This window comes from Corapipo altera, unplaced genomic scaffold, assembly GCF_003945725.1.
Source record: "Corapipo altera isolate COAL_440 unplaced genomic scaffold, ASM394572v1 268, whole genome shotgun sequence".
NCBI classification, from domain to species: Eukaryota; Metazoa; Chordata; class Aves; order Passeriformes; family Pipridae; genus Corapipo; species Corapipo altera.
The window spans coordinates 2,591,581-2,599,153 of NW_020884901.1; the positions used below are offsets into that span (position 1 = coordinate 2,591,581).

General features: G+C 51.2%; 1 protein-coding gene across 4 annotated transcripts in view; it reads left to right on the forward strand.

Moving 5' to 3' along the window:
• GPSM1 (G protein signaling modulator 1) overlaps positions 1-7,573 on the forward strand; it is a 110,135-nt gene that overhangs the window by 91,373 nt on the left and 11,189 nt on the right. The window lies entirely within an intron of this gene.

Genomic DNA, 7,573 nt, shown 5'->3' on the forward strand with positions numbered 1-7,573 from the left:
CACATTTTTACTCTGTTGCAGCAGAGCCCTCAGCAGAAGGAGCTGCCTTAGATCTCGGTCCCTGTGCCTGCAGTTGTGGACAGACAGATCCAAGTCCCTCTGAATCCCTCCCTGGGACTCGTGCAGTGCACACCTTCTGAGTTTCCTCTTTTAAAATGAACATCAAAGCAGAGGTTTTGTACTACACGAGGCTCGCAGACATCAAAGGCTCGCTCATGAATTTAACCCCCCTGCTCTGCTGTGGAGAAGGTCATAATGCTTCTGCTTGGGATTGATTTGGTAAGAGATGTGTTTTAGGGGGTTACTAGAAGGTAACTAGAAGGTTACTAGAAGGATGGGATTTTTCTAACACTTCAGAAATATCAGAGGTCGTGTCCCTCACCCTCTTCTCTGAGAGAGCAGCTGCTATGGAAGAAGGAGAGGATCCACAGAAGAAAGGGGCTGTGTATTCCATAAAAGACTACCTGGGGAGGGTCTGGGGACCTGCCTCAGTTCTGGGCCTGGTGTTTAAGGTGAGCACTGAACTAAAGTCTTTGAGGTCTTGGGGCTGTCCATGTGCCAGAGCTGCACTTTAATGGGTCAAGGTCCATCCAACAGCTGGAGCAAAAACCATGGGGAGAGGTGAGGATCAAACCCACTCCTCCCCCCTCCTTGGGGATCTGTGCTCTAGAAATGGTCCAGTTCCTCTGGACTCTCCCCTTCCCAGGGAGTGCACCAGCTCGAGGGAACTCTCCAAACCTGTCCCCCACCCTGTCCTCAACAGAGACCATTTATAGTCAAGAGAAAGAGGAGCTGTGTTTGATTGCAGTGACGACTTGCAGAGATGGATTGCTGATGTATTTAGACACTGAACAATTTTGAAGCTGCATCATCAGACATTCCCTAGGACTAATGTTTTTATAAGGCCTTTTCTATGATTACAGTGAGAAGCAACCATAAAAGAAGGGAAAGTTTTGTAGATCATACGTCCCCGCCCCAAAGGCAGGTTGCCAGAGCTCTTTTGATGTTTTTCTGTCTCGTGATTTACTGGGGGATTGTTGGGTTGCAGGATGCTCATGGTTGACCCTCTGCCTGGCCTGCAGGTGTGAGGGTTCAGTGCTGGGCTTAGGGGCTGTGGCAGGGAGGTCCTGGCTGTCCCTGCTCAACCACATGTTGTCCAGGCAGAGCTCAGATGTCAGGTGTTCCCATCCATCCCCTGTGACTTCCCTGGGCACTGTGGAATGGGCTGGATGGATGCTGGGATGGAAGGATGCATCAGCCTCAGGGGTCTTGTGGCCCCAGGACATCATTTCTCTGGTTGTCTTGTTTGAGAGAAGGTTAGACTGTTGCTTCCTCAAGTCCCTCAGGAGTTGGGACATGAGGTTTGCACCGGGCAGCCTTTGCTGCTCTGTGGTGTTTGTGCCTCTTCCCTCTCTTTTAACATCAGGTTGGTCGCTGCTTCATCTCACTGATGTGTGAACTCCCTCAACTCGAGGGCAGTGCAAAGCACACCCTCCTTTGTCCCACAGCCTTGATGTTTGTTTAACTGCAGGGGTATAATTATGCCATTAGTGTTGGTCAGACTTTCTGGTGTAAACGTGCTCCCAGAGCAAGGGGAGTGGAGAGGAAGGGAGAAAGCAGAGCCAGGGAGAGAGGGAAGGCAGCTGCTGCTAAATTTAAGCCTGTTCCTATGACACCTGGAGGCTGCTGTGGTGGTGTCAGTCCTGTTGGAAGTAAGCAGGTAAACACTGAGCCGTGGCTTGTTCTTGGAGTGTTTTATCTTCCTGTTCAGCTTGTGGGACCTTCCAAGGTGCTCCAGGCAGATGCAGACCCAGGAGGGAGGCTGTGCTATTTCCTAGCTGGAGGCAGCATGCTGCACCAGAAAACCTTCTGGAGAGCTCGAGCCTGACAGGTACTGGGAGGCTCTTCCAGGGATTTGGGCTGTCTGGAGAAGCAGCCAGGGATCTGGTTGTCTCTGGAGAGTCATCTGAAATTGTCTGACCTGCCTTTCCTCGAGCCTCTTTGTTAAGCTGTAGGGCCCTTCTTGAGCAGCTGTGCCCTGACTCAGGTGGGCTGGTTCCATGGATGCTGCCTGAGCCAACAGAGGTGTGAAAAACACTCTCCCAAATCCAGAGAGGCAGCAGAGCCAAAGCTCTCGTGAGTTTTGCAGGGCAGAGCCCTGACATGCTGTTCCCCACTGGGACTGGTGCTGGCATGGGAGTCAGGGAAATAAGTGTGGGGACAGAAAACCTCTGCAAAGTGACTGCATGGAGAAGGTGGGGGAGGCAGCTGCATTTTCTGCCTCTGCTGCATTCGCTGCCTCAGAGGCAAATTATCAGTTTCTTCCTTAAATATTAACAGCTGCCAGGTAATGAATTCCCCCTCTCTGTTTTATAATGGCACTAAAATTGGGATTTGCCTTGGTTTTCTCTGTAATTATCCAATGAGCCTGTGTGAGTGAGAGGGAGGCAGGGCAGAGCTGGGCTCTGCTGCAGGAGTGTCCTGCCCAGGGGACCGAGCCCAGGCACGACCCTTCCCGAGGGCAGCTCCGGGGCTGGGGCTGCACCAACTGCTGCCTGAGGCTTAGGGCTTTACAGTCCTTCTCCAAGTCCCATTTTCTCATGCAGAGGTGGTTTGGGAGGGAGACTAACATGCACAGTTAGAGTCAAAGCCAGAATTACCTGCCAGGCTCCTCAGACTGAGTAGAAACAAGACCCTGTCACCACTTAGGATGCAGGAAACTTCCATGTGCTCCCTGGGACACGGCTGATGGTGGAAGGGCACATGGCATGGGCTGCAGGGATCAGTATCCTTCCTTCTTGATGAGATGCTTCGGTATTTAAAGTCCCAGAGATAAATTCCTTATCTCCAGATTTGGGATATTCTTGTTGCTTGCACACCCTCTTTCTGCGTTTCCCCACTCCTCCTGTCCCTTGTTTTCCCTCCTCCCAGACTGAGGTCAGGCTGTGAATCAAAGCCACGCCGTGTGGAAGGGAGATAGGAGGCAGGATTTAGACAAGCCTGTGCCTGTGCATCAACCACACACAGAGAGAAGAACTCACTGGCTGTGCCATGTGCCGGGTGGTGGCCAAGCCCTTGGCTCTGCAGAGGTTACACCAAGGACCCCCAAGGTCCTTGGATGCTTCTCATATCCCTTGGGATGAGGATCAGGGGAATGTAGGAAAGCACATATTCCATCCATAACTGATCAGAGCTAGAAAACTGTAAGAAAGAGCCACTTACCACAGGAATCTGCTCTAGGGAGGAGATAAAACCCGAGCTGGTTGTCCAAGGACCCCTAGCAGACCTTTATTGGGGGTTATGACTGAATGTCTGCCACTTGCTGGTCCAGTGGTCTGGGCTGGAGGTGACTCACCAAGCTACCAAAATCCATTTTTCTTGCCTCAACTTATTGAAAACTGAGTTTTCAGTTATTGGCACTTTAAAGCCATAATTGAGGTCTGCTCTCCTCCTTGCACAACCTTTTCTCCCGGCAAACTGTCAGCCATCAAGTGGAATGAGACAGTAAAAGAGATGTTACGCTCACCATTTCCTAGAAACTGTCACTTTAAAGAGAACAGCACTAAAAAAAAAGGGATGAATTGAAGCCAGACCCAGAGCAATAAAGCTCCAAGTGTTTGATTTCTCTCAAAACCTGGAACGTTTCATTCATTTCTCAGGTCTCTGCTGTACCTGGGGCACTTTGTGTGTTCACAGTTCTGGCCTCTGGCATTTGTTAAACTGCACATGCCAGAAGAGCTTAAAGAAAAATCATAGTCCAGGTTCTCTTTGGATATAAATCCCTGGAGCTGGGATGACACCAGATGACACAGAGGCCTCTGGTGACTGGGGGTTGTGTTTGCTTTTCTTCCATGACTGTCCCTGAGCTCCCAGCCTTGGCTGGTGGGATCTGGTGTGTTAAGGGAGCACCTGATGGATCCACAGGGATCTCTGTGCTGGGAAGGGATCATGGTCTGGCTGTGCTTGCTGAGCTGTGCTCTGCTATTGCTCGGTGGGTCTGCTTGGTGTTGAATCTTTTCTGTCCTGAGAACTTGTGTTTCTCTTTATCTAAATTATATTTAAAAACCAGGAAACGCACGCTAATATTATGTATTTTGGGTTTCATTTAAGGACAGACCTGTGGCAGTGCTGGAGCTGTAGGACCAGACCAGTTTTGTCTGTGCCTTATCTTGGATAGTGGCTGTTTCCAGCTGCTGGGGCAGAGGTGGAGGCTCCCCCGGAGGACACAAACACAGCACAGCCTTGGGGCAAGTTTGGGGTTTGTCTGTTTGTCCTGGGGTTTGTCCCCCCCAGCTTCGGGGAGGCCAAATCACCCCTCATGAGCTGCCACGAGGGCATCCTGCCCAGAGGCCACCCCACTGCCCTCATTGGCACCAGGCAACTCCATCCCAGAGTTCTTTTGTGGTCAGGGAGGGGAGTTCGAGGAGCCAGTGATGGGCAGTGACCTCCTCAGGTGATGAGTTGTTCCTTAACCCACTGCTTAACTGAGGCTCTCTGGGAGCTGGCCGAGGGTCCTCCATGGTTGCAGGAGTCAGGAGCAGGATGTGAATCCATAAATCAAAGGAGCCTGAAACAAGGAGGGTTCAAACACCGTTTCTTGGAGCTCTCATGATAAAACCCGCCGTGGCAGCAGGAAGGTTCCCTCTGCCCCTGTCTGAGTATGAAGGAAGCTCGGGGGCTGTCAGGGTTAGAGGTACAGGCAGACAATTCCCAGCTGGACAGGAGGTGTCCCTGTTTTTGGCAGTGGCTGCTGGGGAGGGAACAGCCTGTGTCAGGGTTAATGTGGCCATCACGAGCCCCTGCTCACACCTCACCTTCAGCCTGTGTCCACGTTCCCATTAGCAGTGCTATTTTTGAGCCTCCCAAGGCAATTAACACCAATTAATCTAAAAAAGCCCAAATAATGTTTTTTTCAGAGCCCCTGGCTCTTTCCTGTTCTTGCAGCCCCAGCCCTGGCAGAGCTGAGCCCAGGGAAGGGCTCTGTGTGCAGGGACTGCTGGGGAAGCTTCCTGGGGAGATGTGCAATTAGAGCAGGGCCCCAATCCATCCCCTAGATCCAACTTTTCCAACCTGGATCGTACTGCCTGTGCCCACAGGGAGAGTTCCAGTTCCCTGCAGTGCTTATTGTGCTGGAGGAGAGGGGGAACCACCTTCTGCAATGGTTGTAGCCCTGACCTGAGAGCCAGCAGAGAATGGGAACACTGAATGTGCCTGGGGGCAGGAGGTGCAGCTCCCGAGGGATGTGCAGGAAAGTCCCAGGAGCACTTTTCTGCCTGTATCTAAAGCCATTTGCATCCCAGTATTCTCTGAGCACTGTCATGTGGAGCAAACCCCAAACAGGGTGTAGTTTCATACTGCCCTTTACAGCAGCAGGTATCAGATGCTTTTGGCCGATAGGAGAAGCTGCTCCTGCCTTTGCATGTGATTTTTGTCTTACCTGTTTAAACTCTTCTGAGCAGGGCTGTGTCTGACCATCCCTGTGATGGCAAACCCACAGGTACCAGCCCCAGGAACCCTCCCTGCCCCAGCAGGGCCAGGATTTCATGTTCTGTGGGGTGCCTTGCACAACAAAGCCTTGATCTCGAACGCGGCCTTCAGGCATTACCGGAGTGTGAGTAAATAATAATTAAGATCTGGGCGTTTGCTGCAGTGAGGGGTGTTTATGTGCAGGCTGCATGTGTTATGGGTGCTGCTGTAGATGGGTGTGCACAGATCCACCACCAGCTTCACCATCACCACCACCCCTGGTGAAGGTGCTGCATCTGTTCAGCTCCTTCTTAAAACATCGCTGCGCTGAGAGCAAGTAGGTGTCTAAATAAAAGTCTGCTTCAGGAAAGCAGCACAATGCTGGCAATCCAGAGACAAGTAGGCCTTTTTGCAGAGCGTTTTCAAAGCAAATTGTCAGGAGCTTCCAATCTGAGATGCAGGGAGAGCAGTGGCTGGGGGGGGAGGAGGGCACCTCTGCTGCTGGAGCGTTGGATCATCTCCATCCCCAAAGAGGAACGTGCCCTTTGCTGGCAGGGACCTCACCTGCCTCCCCATCACCTCCTGCTGCTCCACAGGGCTGGGACTGGGGAGGTGCTGGCCTGGTGGATAGAGTAGGTGACTGGGAGTTGAGCTCCATATATTAACCTTGGCCTCTGTGCTAATTAATCAAGAATATGGGTTACATCCTTTAAAGCAACGGAGTTATTTCGGTTTAGCAAATTACTGCTGCTCAGCTGAGACTCCACAGCCGAGCATGGTCCTATTTCCGTCCCCTTCCAACTGCAAAGTAAATCACTGCAACTGCTTGTAGCTAAAACACTGTTTTTCTACTTGGGTGTGTGTTGGTGTGCACAGCCAGGTACCATAGCCCTGGGTGAGGGGGAGCATCGGATACACTCCAGAAACTTACTGCTTGTTGGCAATCACTTATAACCTGAGTTGTTTTAAGCAAGTAGTTCAGGTTCATTCCCAGTTTTGGTGTTTAAGGGATGCTTCAGGTTTTTGCTGGGCCAGATTGACCTCTGTGTCTTCATCATCTTCCACAGACTGGAGAGAATGACCTGGAGTTATGGTGCTTCTGCCTTGTCTCCTGAGTCAGTAAAACAAGCTTCAGGTGCTAAATCCAGCCTGGTGTGTTTCTATTAAATGGTGACAGGGAAACCCAGCCTGGTGTGGTAAATGCTGTCAAAACCCATGTGGAAAAGTCATTACATTAACTAGGGAGACTGTTTGAATGCACATATTGCCTCCCAAAGAGAAGCCAGAAGTAATTTCCATGCCATGGGCACACTGGTCTCATCAGTGAGGGCTGGGCTGACCTGTGGTTCCAGGACGGGTTATTGTGTAGCTGAGGAAAAAAGGGTAAATCCAATATTAATGTGGTTGTTGCACAGAATGGCCAAATCTGGTTACAGTGGCAGGAGCTTGCAGACAGTTGGATCAGCACTGTGAGCACCAGAGGTGTCAGTAACACTTCAGCCAGACACCCACGAGGCACAACACGCTCCCTCCCAAAAGGAGATCAGAAATTACATTGTCACCTGCTGTTGAGCCACAGGCGTGGATTGAAGCCCTGTGTGGCAGCAGGGCCTGGTCCCAACAGGTCAGCACTTACTGTGTTATGGAAGGAGGGAGTGTGGGTGAGTTATTTTGATTTTGTTTGGAACAATAAAACCCAAGTTATTTGAAATCTTAACAACAGAACCAGCTTTTAGCACCGGCGTTTATAGGGATGAGTGGGCGAGTTGTTTAAAGGGAAAAAAAAAAATCTTTGAAAACAGTCCAAGTGAGGGTGATAATTTCATGCTACAAGGGAAGCGTGTGCACGTCCTGGGTTTGGGCAGGGTGTGTATGGTCTGTGCCAGGGGCTGGGGCAGGGCACACGTGTGCCCAGGGCACAGTCCCTGGCTCAGAGCTGGGACCTGACAGTGCAGGGGATGTCTCTGCAGATCACAGATGTCTAACTCACTCCCTTTCCTGCATCCTCAACCCAGAGGGGAAATGTCATTTCCTCTTGTTGTTCCAAGCACCGACCTCGTGTGTGTGTGTGTGTGTGTGTGTGTGTGTGTGTGTGTGTGTGTGTGTG